General features: G+C 40.3%; 1 pseudogene; it reads right to left on the reverse strand.

The window, feature by feature from the left end:
• Positions 1–424: 424 nt before the first annotated feature.
• LOC121442632 lies at positions 425–955 on the reverse strand (annotated as a pseudogene).
• Between the last annotated feature and the right edge of the window lie 16634 nt (positions 956–17589).

Here is a 17589-nt window from a genome sequence, read left to right on the forward strand (position 1 = left end):
CCAGAGGCAGCCACCCTCCTGTTTTTTTTTCTCCCTGCCAGTAAATCTTGTTTGTGAAGTGTGTTTTTCAGTGTGACTTTGTGGTATTCTTTGGCTCCTCAAGGCTAGGATACACTTTTCTTCAGAGCTGTAACACTTACATTGTGGAGGCCTTTCCCCCACCATAAGAGAGCTGTAACACTTCTATTGGGGCATCCTTTCCCTTCAGAGCTATAACACTTTCACACAGTTCCTAAAAATGGGAGTTTGCATATCAACTTGATACTTTAATTTTTCTGAAAACAACCAAATTTATTTCAAACAGCAGCCAACCAGAAACAGAAGATCAGTGAAATTGCTTCAAAAGCAACATGGACATAAGTTGTAATGACCAGAGGAAGACCCCCTGACAGTGGGGCCATCCAAGTTCAGTACACGTGAAGCTTTAGAACAGGCTGAGCTTTTCCAGGAGATACTCAGCCAAGTCATTCTCTGGGGCCCCCATCTGGCACAAGTTGGTCAGATATTGGCTCACCTCCTTCAGAACTTGGACCTGCTGATTCAGACAGCTTTGCTCCAGGATGTTTCAGAGTTAGGAGTTGCCTTTGCCCTTGGCCAATGCATGCAGGTTCAGCAGGCTCTGACTGATGGTCATCTCCTTGTGGAAGGCATACTTCATAGCATGAATGTCCTCATGCCAACTGTTGAGGTCTGGTCCCGAGATGTCAAGAAGGACAATGCAACCTCTACACTGATTCTGCAAGAACACAAACATCTAGGCAAGGTCCTTGCAGTCGTGTGACTTGCTCAAGAAGAAACTCTTCAAGTTCCCTTGGCCCACATCATCACGGTCAAGGTAGAAGGTCATAGATAAGTACACAGAGGAGGCAGAGAGTTTCAGCTAAATATAGGTATTGACAGCGTCCTCACAGCCATGGTTATAGTTCTGTCCCACTTGTGAGGATGCTTCAGCCATGGCGGGCGCTTGAACACCACAACAGTCTCAGCAACTTCTGTACCTGATCAGAGGGGCAGGATGGTGTGAACACGCACAGTCCCTGAGTCCCTCAGAAGACAGGAAGTCCCCAGTGGAGCTCAACAGAGAAGCCTCTGGAAGCTCTGAGGAAAGCCCGAAGTGACAGGGGAAATGACTATTGGCACCTGATGATGAAGTCGTTTTGACTCCAGGGCTTAGAGTGGGGAGGGGGAGGGTCAAGAGCTATGATTTGCATAGCAGCAGGGTCTGCTGGTCCCTGACTGACATAAGCTATAACACGATTGGGGGAAAGGCTACTTGTTTTTGGGGTTTTCTGTCCTGCCCCTCATCCCACAACTGTTTAACCCCAAAGAAAATCACACATAGGTCTCCATAAATTATGAGCTACTTGGCCCATTAGCTCTAGCTTTTCATCGGCTAACTCTCACATCTTGATTAACCCATTTTTCTGATCTTTGTTAGCCATTTGGCTCAGTACCTTTTTTTCTGTGAGGCAGATCACATCCTGCTGCTTTGGTGATCTGGGCAGGAGTGGGTGGAGTCAACTTCCTCCTTCCCAGAATTCTCCTGTTCTCATTACATCATTTCTACTTCCTGTCTGGTTTTCTTGCCTATATTTCCTACCTGTCCAATCAGCGTTTATTTATAAAATAATTGACAGAATACAGATAATTCTCCTGCACCACTTCCCCCTCTTAAAAAAAAAACAAAGGAAAATATCCATAGTCCATTGCTTTGGCGTGTGGGCGTAGTATTCCAGGCTACTTCCAGCAGGTTGGGGCATTGATAATTTTATGGGGCCCAAAGGAAAATTTAGAGTTATGATCAAGTCCTGACTGAAGTATCCTGTGAGTCTTGATTATCTCAGGCAGCAGTCTTGAACCTGTTCTGGATGAAGAACTCAGACATCTGGGCCATCTATTCCTGCCGAAGATTTCTCAGGTGGTCTTCCTTGATCAAACTGGATTTTTCTTAACTCTGAATAAATCCACAGCCCCTCATTTTCTGTGGAAACAGAAGCAAAATCCCTTTTCCAAAGTAACATACCTTTTGACTTTTGAAACCAAGGTATTTTCAAAATACCTATCTTGGATTAATTCTGCAGCATTTATAAGCAAATATCTTTTAGCAGCTGTTGCTCCTTCCTCAGCATTCAAACAATTCAAAGAGAGCATAATGACATACAGTATCAAGATTCTCTGTGTATTTTCTATGTTTACATGGCTTTATTTTAACCTCTATTTTTTTTTTTTACTTTTAACTTTTGGCTTTTTGAGACAGGTTTTCTGTACATCTTTGTCCTGGAATTCTCTCTGTAAACCAGGCTATCTTTGAACTTACAGAAATCGGTCTGTCTCTGCCTTTCAGGCTACTTTCTTTATTTTTTCTTTTTTAACTCTGAGAACTTTAACCTTTAGCTTGAATATATTTTTAACACACTGTAAATCATTTAGAGGCTTTCTTTCTCTTTAAATCTCTCTTTACTGTATATCTATCTTTTTTGTGACCACATGAGCCTTTAATTCACTAAGCAATCATGGCTGAGGTACTGGCTGGAGCCATGTTTAATGTGCTTAAAGTACCTTCTCAGGAAGCAAGGTGCAACATTATGTCCATAGCTCCACAGTCTGGATTGCCTGTTTGAAATAGTTAAAGTTTTCCCTGGCAGGAGGGCCCAGAAAACCGACATTTTAAGACAACACCATTTTGCTACAGCTGAAAACCAAAATGGTTTACTCTAGTTTTTACCAAGGTTTCTCAGGCTTTTTGTGGATGCAGTTATCCATGTGGGTGCCATTCTGTAACACAATCGGGTGCTAGGCTGCTTGTTTTTGGGATTTTCTGTCCTGCCCTTCATCACACAACTGTTTAATCCCAAAGAAAATCACACATAGGTCTCCATAAATTATAAGCTGATTGGCCCATTAGCTCTAGCCTCTCACTGGCTAACTCTCCCATCTTGATTAACCCATTTTTTTCTGATCTATGTTAACCATTTGGCTCAGTACCTTTTTCAGTGGGGCAGATCACATCCTGCTGCTTCGGTGATCTGGGCAGGAGTGGGAGGAGTCAACTTCCTCCTTTCCAGAATTCTGTTCTCATTACATCATTTCTACTTCCTGTCTTGTTTTCCTACCTATATTTCCTACCTGTCCAATCAGAGTTTATTTATAAAATAATTGACAGAATACAGACAATTCTCCCGCACCACTTCCCCCTCTTAAAAAAAAAAAAAACAAAGGAAAATATCCATAGCCCACATTTTGGAAATGTGGGCATAGTATTCTAGGCTACTTCCTGCTGGTTGGGGGCACTGATAATCTTATGGGTACCTAAAGAAAATTTAGAGTTAAAATCAGGTCCTGATTGGTGTATCCTGTGAGTCTCAATCATGTCAGGCAGCAGTCTTAAATCTATTCTGGATATAGAAGTCTGATATTGGGCCATCTGTTTCTACCGGAGATTTCTCAGATGGTCTTCCTTGACCGAACCTGATTTTTCTTAATTCAAAATGAATCCACAGTCCTTCATTTACTGTGGAAACAAAAGAAAAATCTCTTCTTCAAAGTAGCATACCTTTTGATTTCAATTTTGAAGTCAAGGTATTTTCAAAACATCTATCTTGGATTAGTTCAGCAGCATTTATAAGCAAATATCTTTTAGCAGCTGTTGTTCCTTCCTCAACATTCAAACAATTCAAAGAGAACATAATAGCATACAGTATCAAGATTATCTGTGTATTTTCCATCTTTATGTGGCTTTACTTTAACCTCTATTTCTTTTATATTTATTTTTTGACTTTTTGAGACAGGTTCTCTGTATATCTTTGTTCTGAAATAACTCTGTACACCAGGCTGTCCTTGAATTCACAGGGATCCATCTGTCTCTGCCTCCCCAGTGTTGGGATTAAAGGTGTCTGCCACCACACCTTGAAGTCACAGAGGTCAATCTACCTCTGCCTCCAAAGGTGTGTAACACCACACCCAACTACTCTTTTTCTTTATATTTATTTTTTAAAGGACTTTAACCTTTAGTCTGCATATGTTTTTAACACATAGTAAACCATTTAGAGGTTTTCTTTATCTTTGAATCCACCTTTACTGTACATCTCTCTCTTTTTCTGACCACATGAGCCTTTAATTAACTAAGCAATATGAATAGGATTGAAGCCATGTATTTGACAGCTAGATCCAGCCCATTCCTTAGCTTTTTGTGATTTCAGCCTCATGACAGAGGTACTGACTGTAGCCATGTTTATCGCCACAGCTCTTTGGCGGTTCAAGGTCCCTGCCAGCAAGCAAGCTGCAACAGTGTGTCCAAGAAAACACTCAAGTTCTCTCTCTGTAGCCGGCCCTCCTGCCTCAAAGAGTAAGAGTTTGCACTGGCAGGACAGCCCAGAAAGCCAGAATTTTAAACCAGCACAGCCTTTTTCCTGTTACAACTGAAAACTGAAAAGCATGTGGTCAGCTTTTCATCAACACCATTTAAGTGTTTTGTGGCAGGACCTTTTGAAAAGAGCTGCAAGGTTTTGCAGCTAAAGCTGAGTCAGGAAGCCTCTCTTAAATGAGAGCACTTGCTTGCCTCTAGCAAGCAGAGCAGACCTGGAAAATTGCTGCTACCAAGAAAACATGTTTTACTCTATTCTTTCCCAAGCTTTCTCAGGCTTTCTGTGGATGCAGCTATCCACGTGGGCGCCATTGTGTAACATTGAGAACCGAGTTGTTGGTGTTTATGTCCTGTCCAATTCCCCACAGCTGGCAAGCCCCAGAGAAAATCACACAGAGATCTCCATAAGTTATAAAACTGATTGGCCCATTAGCTCAGTCTTCTTAATAGCAATTGTAGCTTATATTAACCCATTATTCTTATCTATGTTAGCCACATGGCTCTGTACCTTTCTTAGCCAGGTAGATTACATCTTGCTTCTTCCGTGGTCTGGGCTGGACTGAGGGATGAGCTTCCTTCTTCCTAGAATCCTCCTGTTCTCCCTGCCCCGCCTCTACTTCCTGTCTGGTTTTCCCACCTACAATTCCTGCCTGACCAATCAGTGTTTATTTAAAACATGATTGACAGAATACAGATAATTCTCCCCCACCAGCTCTCCACTGAACTCAGGTTTTCTTGGCCCTTCCTTCTCCCCATTGCCCTGACTTGTGTCAGGGCCAGTAACCCCACATTCCCCTACAGGCCTGAGCCCTTTCCAGTTGTGTTATGGAAGGCCCTTTCTCCTTAACCATCACCTCCCAGTCCAAACTCCCCCACTGGTGGGGTACCTACCCTACCTCTCCTTTTAAGGTCCCTTCTCCATTCACAAACTGACAGTTGTCTTCCTGCCACCACACCAGTGGAACCTAAAGCCCCTAAACCTGCCCTGCTATCTCCAGGAGACAGAGTACTCCTCAAACAGTTAACACTTAGGTCTCTCGAACCTCCATGGACAGGACCTCACATGGTAATCCTCACCACCCCCTCAGCTGCCAAGCTCTTGGGACACACATGCTGGTACCATCTCTCCAGGTTCAAGCAGACACCTACTCCGGACACCCGGACACTTGGTCTGTTCAGCAAACAGGACCGTCCACCCTCTGGTTCTCCAGGATGCCACAATGAAGGGCCTATCTGCTCCTCATTCTGGCACACTCGTCTTTAGTGATAATTTTTTTCCCAGACACCTGCCTTCTCATCTCCCTCAAGGAACAGCTGCCTGCCTTTCCCGGGATGACAGTTCATGGGATGCCTTTCCAGCCATACCTCTCACTAAACGTGGACACCTGGCTCTCCCCTTCCCTGCGCCTTCCTGTGCCCCCAGGAAGTAGCCAGATTTGGGTCTACACCCTTTTTTCTGAAAGAGAGCCTAAATGTTTGTCATAATTACCACTCTAATTTTCTGTCACCCCTATATCCAAAGAGTCTGGAATGTCAAGTTGGGGGCATAGGCCCCAGGCCCTCGCATCTATCCCAGCCCCCAGGCTTGGTCTGGACTCCAAATCCCAGCAGGCCAGGTCCTGACCCCTCCCTGGGGGTGAGGCCAGGACCACTCCCCAGGGTATTTAAGTGATCCCTCAAAAGAGGAATCAGTGGCCTCCCTTTCTTCCTCCCGGGGGTCACATTTCCGAGGCTTCCCAGTTCCCTCTCGGGACCACCCGAGAGATCAGAACTCCCATTAAAGCTGGAAATTTCTTAATTTGGCTTGTTTTGATTTGGCTTGATTGGGAATTTTGCATTGGCAGGGAGCTCGTGTTAGGAAATATTTCTAACACCTAGTAATTATCATCTTCTAGATATTGTTAGAGAAGTTAGAAAACTTTTGATATGTCTGAAATGATGATACTTGCTGGTCTCTTATGTTTTTCTCTAGAACCTATTACATAAGGGGATCAAGAGGATTCGAATTGGAAAGGAAGAAGTTAAACTGTCGTTATTTGCAGATGATATGATAGTATACATAAGCGACCCCAAAAACTCTACCAAAGAACTCCTACAACTGATAAACTCCTTTAGTGATGTGGCAGGATACAAGATCAACTCCAAAAAATCAGTTGCCCTCCTATATACTAAGGATAAGGATGCAGAGAGGGAATTCAGAGAAGCATCACCTTTTACAATAGCCACAAAAAGCATAAAATATCTTGGGGTAACTCTGACCAAGGAAGTGAAAGATCTATTTGATTAGTGCCTACTATTATGTTGAACACTTTGTGGATACTTTCTGTTTTAAAACTTGCTATCAATTCTGCCAAATTCTTATTGAATTAAGTTTTTTTCTCTGATTTTTCTATTGTTTTCTAGACTTTGTGCAATTCTTACGTGGAACTTCTCTCACTGACACTGTAACTTGATGGCTATATTTTTTTGAAGTAGGCTTTATTCTGTAGTCCAGACTGATCTCAAAGTTACAGTCCTTTTGCTTTAAGTCTTCCAAGTGCTAGGATAACTAGTGTGTGCCACCATGTCATGCCTACTTTTGTCTTTTTTTCCCATTTACTAGTCTTCCTGATTGTTCTACTTCTGGAAATTTTTTCTCAGCTTTATCTTCCAACACTTCTGCAATGCTGATGTATAATTATGACACTCTCCAACGTGCAGATTCCAATGGTTAAGGGCATGGTACCCAACAAGGTTTTCTTCACTTTAGATGCCAGGTCCCAAGCATCTATAGGATATTTAACCTTCAGATCAACTGACTTCACATTTGGGAATTTCAACAATCCCCTCGGGCTTGAAAATTCTCTAGAATAACTCATATAACCCATGTGAGGATTATGTGTATGGGAACAATTTTATTATTAGAGTCCCATAAAATCAATTCAGTCATAACTAACAAAATAAAAAGACCTATATAAGATGAGGTCTGGAATAGTCTCTATTGTGGAGTTTTTGTGTCTTTTTCTATGAAATCTGAATGGATTGAATGGACCATCCTTTTGGAACAATAATGCTCATCCACTAAGAGGCTTGCCCAAACTAGAGTTTTTAATGGGGTTTGTTTACCTAGGCCTGGTTGGTTGAAACATCTGATTGAACTCAGTCTCTAATTCCAATCCCTTTTTACCTTGAGAGAGGTTATTTTGAGCTGATATCATCTAATTCAGAGCCTTAACCCTTTAATCATGCTATTTGGTATGTTGAGGCCAGGTTTCATCCTGAAATAATCATCTAGGGGCTCACCTATGAGTCACCTCTTTGACCGAAGTTTAAACATCATTTTAGAGGCTTAACGTGAAGAACAGAGTTGTCTACCATTGAAGAAATGTCAAAGGTTTAGAAACTGTTCCAGGAACCTGAGACAAAACTAATTGTTTTTATTATACAGCAAATTATAATATGGATTTCATAAAAAGGCATTTTAAGAACAATTTTGTTTTCTGAGATTTTTTTCTGTATAATGTGTTGTTCTTGTTTGAGAGATGCAATATATTCACTCATCCCTTTGAGGATAATGATGTCATTAATGTCGCTCTGATTCTTTTCTCCCACGTTTTTCCTTTAGAGTGTTTGGTTTGTTTGTTAGTTTAAGGACTACTTTCATATTAATTACAGTCATTTTATGCTTATGAATAGGTTCCTTAAAACCTAATTAGATAGATAAATTACTTAGTACTTGAGTTTGGAAGTGTGTTCCTTTTGTGTTGCAGTATAGTAAGTAACCACAAACTTAGTTACTTAAACAATATATATTGACAGGCTCATAACTGCTGTCAGGAATTTACATGTATGTAGCTGAATCTGCTTAGATTCTCCATCAAATTCAGTATGTGTGATAGGATGCAATCACATTTGGAGTTTAAAATGGGGAATTTGCTTCCAAGATCATTCAGGCTGGATCCAGAATTTATTTTCTTATGACTATATGACTGAGGTCTTGACATTTTCTTGCCTGTTGACTGGGCCAGTCAATGTTCCTTAAGGCTTTTTTGGCAGTTCTTTGTCATGTTGGCTTCTCCATCATTACCTCTAATTTCACCAAATCCATAAGCTAAGATCTTGGCTTTATTCTGCTAAGGCAGATACTTATATTATGTTAAGTTAGCAACTTTGTCTTTTCTGCTATTTTAGAAACAAGGCACATAATCCCAAGGCATTAAAAAGACTTAGTTGAATTTTTTGGTTCTACCACAGAATTGTGTTATATACCCCAGGCTGCACTCATAGCCCTCTGTATCTCAGCTTCCAAAGTGCTCAGATTACAGAGGTGTGTCACCACATCCTTTGTTTTTTATGAGTTTATCATATTTCCAAAGAAGAGTCTACCTAATGCTCTGCTTAGTGTTTGCAACTCTTGAAGAACTAAATGGAGTAAAGGACTAGAAACCAGATTAATAAATACAAAAACTTAATTTTCCAGTTATAGATATAAGAGATAGAGGTAATAGAGAGAAATGATAGAGATAGAGATGACAGAGATAGAAGCGCTAGAGATAGAGATAGAGATACTAGAGATAGGGATAATATATAGAGAGATGATAGAGCTAGGAATGCTAGAGCTAGGGAATAATAGAGCTAGGGAAGATAGAGCTAAGGATGATAGAGCTAGAGATGATAGAGCTAAGGACGATAGAGCTAGAGATGGATGGAGCCAAGGATGATAGAGCCGAGGACGATAGAGCCAAGGATGATAGAGCCAGAGATGATGGAGCCAGGGATGATGGAGCCAGGGATGATAGAACTAAGTATGATAGAGCCAGAGATGATGGAGCTAAGGATGATAGAGCTAGAGGTGATAGAGCTAGAGATGATAGAGCTGGGGATGATAGAGCTAGGAATGACAGAGATAGATGACAGAGCTAAAGGTGATAGAGAGTGATGACAGAACTGAGATGATAGAGATAGGGATGATAGAGATAGAGATGATAGTGCTAGGAATGATAGAGATAGAGATGATAGAGATGACAGAGCTAGGGATGATAGAGATGGAGATGATCGAGATAGAGATGATAGAGATAGGGATGATAGAGATAGGGATGAGAGAGATAGATATGATAGAGATAGAGATGATGGAGATAGGGATGGTAGAGTTAGGGATGATAGAGATAGAGATTACAGAGATTCAGATGATAGAGATAGAGATGACAGAGATAGAGATGATAGAGATAGAGATGATGGAGATAGAGATGACAGAGATAGAGATGATAGAGATAGAGATGATGGAGATAGGAATGATGGAGATAAGGATGATAGAGATAGGGATGATAGAGATAGAGATTACAGAGATTGAGATGATAGAGATAGAGATGAAAAGGATAGAAATGATAGAGTTAGGGATGATAGAGATAGAGATGACAGAGATGGAGATGATAGAGATAGAGATGAAAGAGATAGATATGATATAGAGATGTTAGAGATAGAGATAAGAATGATAGAGATGATAGGGATGATGGAGATAAGGGTGATAGAGATAGAGATAAGAGAGATTGGGATGATAGATATAGAAATGATAGAAATTAAAGCGATAGAGATAGAGATGATAAAGATAGAGGTGATAGAGTTAGAGATGATAGAGATAGAGATGTTAGAGATAGAGGTAATAGAGATTGGGATTATGGAGATAAGGATGATAGAGATAAAGTCCATAGTTTTATGCTAAATCCTCTGGATGCTTTATAAAACAGTTTCTCTGAATATCTCTACAATGTTATTTCTTTCAACATTCTGCCGTTTGCTTTTCTTATGTCAACTTAATATCATAAGGCTTTATTTGAATGGCAGCTCTCATCACAGGCCTCAGGTAGTATTTACCTGACCCTAGGTTAAAGAGTCATCAGTGCACAGTGCCCTTAGTAAACCAGGCAACTGTGTGATGACCTTTACTTCTTTCTTTTCTTTTTTTGGTTTATGGCGACAAGGTTTCTCTGTGTAGTCCTGGCTGTCTGGAAACTCGCGTGAGCCACCACCACTTGGCAACCTTAACTTCTATATAGAACTTTAAAATAGTTTTTGAATAGTAAAAGCTGTTTTCATTAATATAGAGTGTGGTTGAGTAAACAGACATTTTGATGCCTTTCTATGGGTAATATAATTAGTCATGGTGAGTCAATGTCCTCCAATATTATTCTGTTGCCACTGCTATGAAAATAAGCCTTTAAATTATTAAATTAAATGAATAAAGTTGATGAAATTACCTTTTTAAGAGTCCATTTTTGTCTTTATTATGAGTATATGTGCAAGTATTAAATTAAATGATCTTTTAAGAAGGCTAATATTGTGTTTAGTTCATAACTAAAACAAATAATGTGTTATTTCTTTAATACAGTATTTAAAGCATATACCAGAAACATTAGGGAATGACTGTCTTAAAGCAGAGGGCTTCATAGATATACACTCACCAAAGAAAATGTAATTTCTTATATCCATTTGAACACTATTTTCATAGTCCATCAACATACTATATTATAATTCTTAAAGTGACTACAATAAACAGTTAATAATTGTGAAGAATTTGTGTTTGCTTTCATAAGAATTTTTGTAATTATTGTTAATCCTCCAACCCTACCTAGAAATGATGAAACATGACTTTTCTTCTTGACTAAAACACAATATTATGCAAAATTGACAGTTTCTGTTCTTATATTTTTTTTAAAAAAAATCACATGAAGATTGCTTTAGTCAGAGGTCTATTGCTGTGAAAGACATCATGACCATGACAACTCTTTAAAAGAAATCTTTTAACTGGGGCTTGCTTATAATTTCAGATGGCTCAACATACGCAAATCTATCAGTGTAATCCATCATAAAAATAAACTGAAAGAAAAAACATATGATCATTTCATTGGATGCTGAAAAAGCATTTGACAAAATTCAACATCCCTTTGTGATAAATGTCTTGGAGAGATTAGGGATACAAGGGTCATACCTAAATATAATAAAAGCTATTTACAGCAAGCCGACAGCTATCATTAAATTAAATGGAGAGAAACTAAAAGCCATCCCACTAAAATCAGGAACACGACAAGGCTGTCCACTCTCTCCATACCTCTTCAATATAGTGCTTGAAGTTCTAGCAATAGCAATAAGACAACATAAGGGGATCAAGAGGATTCAAATTGGAAAGGAAGAAGTGAAACATTCGTTATTTGCAGATGATATGATAGTGTACATAAGCGACCCCAAAAACTCCACCAAAGAACTTTTACAACTGATAAACACCTTTAGTGATGTGGCAGGATACAAGATCAACTCCAAAAAATCAGTTGCCCTCCTATACACCAAGGATAAGGATGCAGAGAGGAAATTCAGAGAAGCATCACCTTTCACGATAGCCACAAAAAGCATAAAATATCTTGGGGTAACTCTGACCAAGGAAGTGAAAGATCTATTTGACAAGAAGTTTAAGTCTTTGAAGAAAGAAATTGAAGAGGACACCAGAAAATGGAAAGATCTTCCTTGTTCCTGGATTGGGAGGATCAACATAGTAAAAATGGCAATTCTACCAAAAGCAATCTATAGATTCAATGCAATCCCCATCAAAATCCCATCAAAATTCTTCACAGATCTGGAGAAGACAATAATCAACTTTATATGGAAAAACAAAAGCCCAGGATAGCTAAAACAATCTTATACAATAAAGGATTGTCTGGAGGCATTACCATCCCTGACTTCAAACTCTATTGCAGAGATTCAGTATTGAAAACAGCTTGGTATTGGCATAAAAACAGAGAAGTCAATTAATCGAATTGAGTAGAAGACCCTGATTTTAACCCACAAACCTATAAACACCTGATTTTTGATAAAGGAGCTAAAAGTATACAGTGGAAGAAAGAGTGCATCTTCAACAAATTGTGCTGGCAGAACTGGTTGTCAACTTGTAGAAGAATGAAAATAGAACCATATCTATCACCATGGACAAAACTCAAGTCCAACTGGATCAAAGACCTCAATATCAGTCTGAACACACTGAACCTGATAGAAGAGAAAGTGATAAGTACTCTACAACATATGGGCACAGGAAACCACTTCCTACATATAACCCCAGCAGCACAGACATTAAGGGCAACATTGAATAAATTGGACCTGCTGAAACTGAGAAGCTTCTGTAAAGCAAAGGACACAGTCACAAAGACAAAAAGGTAACCCACTGACTGGGAGGAGATCTTCACCAACCCTGCAACAGACAAAGGTCTGATCTCCAAAATATATAAAGAACTCAAGAAACTAGACTTTAAAATGCTAATTAACCCAATTAAAAAATGGGGCACTGAACTGAACAGAAAATTCTCACCAGAAGAAGTTCAAATGGCCAAAAGACACTTAAGGGCATGCTCAACCTCCTTAGCAATCAGGAAAATGCAAATCAAAACAACTTTGAAATACCATCTTACACCTGTCAGAATGGCTAAAATAAAAAACACCAATGATAGCCTTTGTTGGAGAAGATGTGGAGTAAGGGGTACACTCATCCATTGTTGGTGGGAATGCAAACTTGTGCAACCACTATTGAAAGCAGTGTGGTGGTTTCTTAGGAAATTTGGGATCAACCTACCCCAAGACCCAGCAATACCACTCTTGGGAATATACCCAAGCAATGCCGTATCATACTACAAAAGTATTTGTTCAACTATGTTCATAGCAGCATTATTTGTAATAGCCAGAACCTGGAAACAACCTAGATGCCCTTCCATGGAAGAAGGGATGAAGAAGGTGTGTAATATATACATATCATAGTACTACTCAGTGGTAAAAAAGAATGACTTCTTGAATTTTGCATGCAAATGGATGGAAATAGAAAACACTATCCTGAGTGAGGTAACCCAGACCCAAAAAGATGAATATGGTATGTACTCACTCATAATTGGTTTTTATCCATAAATAAAAGACATTGAGCCTATAATTCACAATCCTAGAGAATCTAAATAAGAAGGTGAACTCAAAGAAAAACATATAGTTATCCTCCTGGATATTGGAAGTAGACAAGATTGCTGGGAAAGCCGGGCGGTGGTTGCGCACCCCTTTAATCCCAGCAATCGGGAGGCAGAGGCAGGTGGATCTCTGGGAGTTCGAGACCATCCTGGTCTACAAGAGCTAGTGCCAGGACAGGCTCCAAAGCTACAGAGAAACCCTGTCTTGAAAAACAAAACAAAACAAACAAAAAAACAAAAAAAAGATTGCTGGGCAAAAATTGGGAACTGGGGGGTGGGTTGGGGTGGGGGAAAGGGAAGATGGGGAGAGAAAAGTGAGAAGGGGAGGATAGGGAGAACTTGGGGGAATGGGATGGTTGGGATAATGGAAGGATTGATATGGGAGCAGGGAAGTATATATCTTAATTAAGGGAGCCATTTTAGGGTTGGCAAGAGCCTTGACTCTATAGGGGTTCCCAGGGGTCCAGAGGATGTGGCCAGCTAGGTCCTTGGGCAGCTGAGGAGAGAGCCTGAAATGGCCCGATCCTATAGCCATACTAATGAATATCTTGCATATTACCATAGAACCTTCATCTGGCAATGGGTGGAGATATAGACAGAGACCCACATTGGAACAATGGACTGAGCTCCCAAGGTCCCAATGAGGAGCAGAAGGAGGGAGAACATGAGCAAGGAAGTCAAGACCGCGAGGGGGCACCCACCCACTGAGACAGTGGGGCTGATCTATTGGGAGCTCACCAAGGCCAGCTGGACTGGGACTGAAAATGCATGGGATAAAACCGGACTATCTGAACATGGTGAACAATGAGGGCTGCTGAGAAGCCAAGGACAATGGCACTGAGTTTTGATCCTACTTCATGTACTGGCTTTGTGGGAGCCTAGCCTATTTGGATGCTCACCTTCCTAGACCTGGATGGAGCGGCGAGGACTTTGATCTGCGCACAGGGCAGGGAACCTTGACTGCTCTTTGGACTGGAGAGGGAGGGGGAGGGGAGGTGGGCATGGGGATTAGGGGGAGCGGAGGGAAAAGTGAGGCAGGGAGGAATTTTTAATAATTATTTTAATGATAAAAAATGACAAACTTTATTAGAATATAATAAGAGCCACCTTTGAAAGGAAGGGAGCTAGGAGTCCCCTAACTTACTAGACTTCCAGGGCTTTCCTCTTTTCAGACTCTATTCATCCAGATTCATCCCTTTTCTGCCTGTTAAAAATTTGTAAAAGTTGAAATGTCCTAGAGGAGAATGGCACAATCCTAGTGTCTGTTCTTTTTTAAAAAATGATTTATTTATTTATGTATGAGTGCTTTATCTGCATGTATGAATTTATGCTAGAGGAGCGCATTAGGTCTTATTATAGATGGCTGTGAGCCACCATGTGGTTGCTGGGCATTGAACTCAGGATCTCTGGAGGAGCAGCAAATGCTCTTAACCACTGAGTCACTTCTCCAGCCCCCACCCTCAGTGTCTACTCTTAAAGGAATCATCCCTGCTTTCTTAATGGATCAGCCTAAGATCACTTAACCCTCCCCCATTACCCAGTATCAGAAAACATGGAATGCCAATAGGTTTAACAGTGATGTTTTCTTTGCCTGCTTACTGCTGTGGGGTGGTTTTAGGGTGTCAAACAGAGAGAAAGGGACCCTTAGGGCAAGATCATTAGGGCCCATCCAAAAGCTGCTCTAGAACTCAGTTGGCCATGTGGATCTAGGGCATAGGGCAGGTATTTGATGATGCCATACTACACAGATGAAGCAACATATAACTAGTAAGATCATGAGATTAACTATAACCCCTATTGAAAACATGATAAACAAAACAGTATATGTACTTGTTTGGCAGTATTCAGCTGCATGTCTTCACACAAATTACCATCTTTCTTTTGCCTGTTTTCTCACTAGGATACGCTCATGGTTAGGAGGGCCTAACTATTTGTGAAGGGCTCTTACATAGGTAAGGGTAAAAGTACTAATCTTCGATTGCATATGAATGAACTTTATTTTCTGAACTGTCTGAACCTACAAATAGGTGCTGTGTTATCATTTGCATATAATAAAGAAATGCATTGATATGAATGAGACTATACTTTGGAAGAAATTAAAAAGTTTTTTCCAATCTGTGCAGGAAAAACTAAATGTTTTCCTAATAAAATGTTCATTAACATTCTGTAGCCTGTTTTCTGCTGATAATTCACTTTGCTATGCATGTTTTTAATTTCATGTAATCCCATTTGTCAATTGGGTGGAGGAAGGGGTCAACAGGAAGAATAAATCATAACTGGATAGGGGAATAGGAGATGAATTTGAACAGAAGCACAGTATTATAAAAATGTCACAATGAAACACATTACTTTGTGTGTTAATTAAAATAAAACTAATTAAAGATTTGGAACAATAAAAATTCAAGCTAAAGCCATGATCATGAAATCTTTGCTTTGTTATGAGACAGAATGCTTATTTAGCTTTCCTAGGCTCTGACTTAGTATGCCAAAACATATCCCTTGTGGCTGCAATCCCCTCACTTCTCAGTGAGTGGGGTCACTCCTTTAGCCTGGTATGCCTGAGACAGGACAGTGGGTGTGAGAAGAATGAGAAAGTTCAAGACTGTTCTAGAATATAAAGAAATAAACATTGAAAGGACACTTGATCAGTGTCAGGAAGTCCTTTTTTTGCAGAACCTTTAGACAGGTTTATCTGATGAAGGGACCACTACTTTTAAGACATAGGCACATTGCCTGGGAGACATTGTGCAAACTTCAGTGCTTATGTCCCATTACCAAGGACATTTGGTCTTTGGTGTTGTCACCAACAACACTTTTTCAAACTCAAATCCTTGCCCAGGTAAAGTTAAAGGGATACACAATCTGTGAAGCCCAGTATAAAACAACATTTCACCCCCAGTACTCAGGACATTTTCTGTGAATATCGCATGATAAAATAAAAGAAAGAATTATTGCTTTTAATGTAAATACTTTTCCTGGCTGCAGAAAATAAAAATGCTACCCAAAAGGTAGATCTTGGCTGAGCTAATATTTTAGGATTTATTTACTTCACAGAAAAGTAAGTATTGAGGATGTCCACCCTATCAAATGTTTGGAGTATGCCTGTCCCCTTTGGCAGAGATTATATGTGAAACCCACCATGAACATTTCTGAATGTCCTAATACTAGAGGACAACTAGAAAGAGGGAAAATAGATTTTAATACCTTAAACAATATTCACTAGGTCCTTTTTAAAAGACTAAAGACAGCTGCTAAAAAGATTTTCCTCATAACCCAGTCAGCCCCAGATATTAAAAAAAGTTATAAAAGTTAAAAACTTATAAGCAGGTCCCAGTTTCTAGAGATAATTCAAAGGGTGTTTAACAGCAGAGAGTAGACGAGAACTTTTGCCTAAACTGAAAGCCTTCGTCACCTTCTGATGATAAGACACAGTTAGACCTACAGGCATCCAGCAAAATTCTGGTGTCCTATCCTTTGTCAGAGGAATATCTCCTAGCTGGAAGTTCTGCCTCCAATCAAAAGATGCAGTTAGATTATCTCTCAGACTGAAAACAAAGATTCCTGGGGGTATGGGCAGAAACCAACCCCCCAGGACTGGTCCAACATTAGTTCAGCTACCCTGTCCAGATTAAATACCCAGTGACCCTGGAAGCAAAAGGGAAATTGCAGTCATATTGTCTGGCTTGAAGAGACTGGAATCCTGGCGCCCTGCCAGTCACCCTGGACTACAGCTCTCCTGCCTCCGAAGACACCTGGGGCCTCTCATTCTCATGAGTCTGACTCTCCCAGAGAAACAGGTGTACACTGTCTTGAACCAGAAAGATGCTTTCTTCAGCCTTCCACGGGCAGAGGTGAGTCAATGTTGTTCCTACCTGTCAAGAATAAGACCACTACCACAGTTTAAAGCCAAATCTGAAGCAAGCTTTAATTAATACTGGCCAGGTTGATGGACTCTCTGGCCAAATCCATCTCTGTTTTCCCAGAAAATGGCCCCAAATCACATTTTGCAGGAGCTTAAAAAGACAAAATCCATAATTCACTGCATTTCCCATGAAGTCCAATCAGAGCAAGCATACATCCTGATGTGCTTCCTGCCTCCATGCCTCCCACCTATATCCAATCAGGGTCAAGGGTACATTCTGACATATTTCCTGCCCACATACCTCCCACCCACATCTGATCAAGCACATCTGGTGCAGTTGGGACAAACAAATTTAGTTAGGGGAGTGAAAACAAGTGGCTTGCTATCTCCTACTAACA

The sequence above is a fragment of the Microtus oregoni genome, unplaced genomic scaffold (assembly GCF_018167655.1).
Source record: "Microtus oregoni isolate MIOR12 unplaced genomic scaffold, Mior012 000092F_ref0000046, whole genome shotgun sequence".
Taxonomy (NCBI): domain Eukaryota; kingdom Metazoa; phylum Chordata; class Mammalia; order Rodentia; family Cricetidae; genus Microtus; species Microtus oregoni.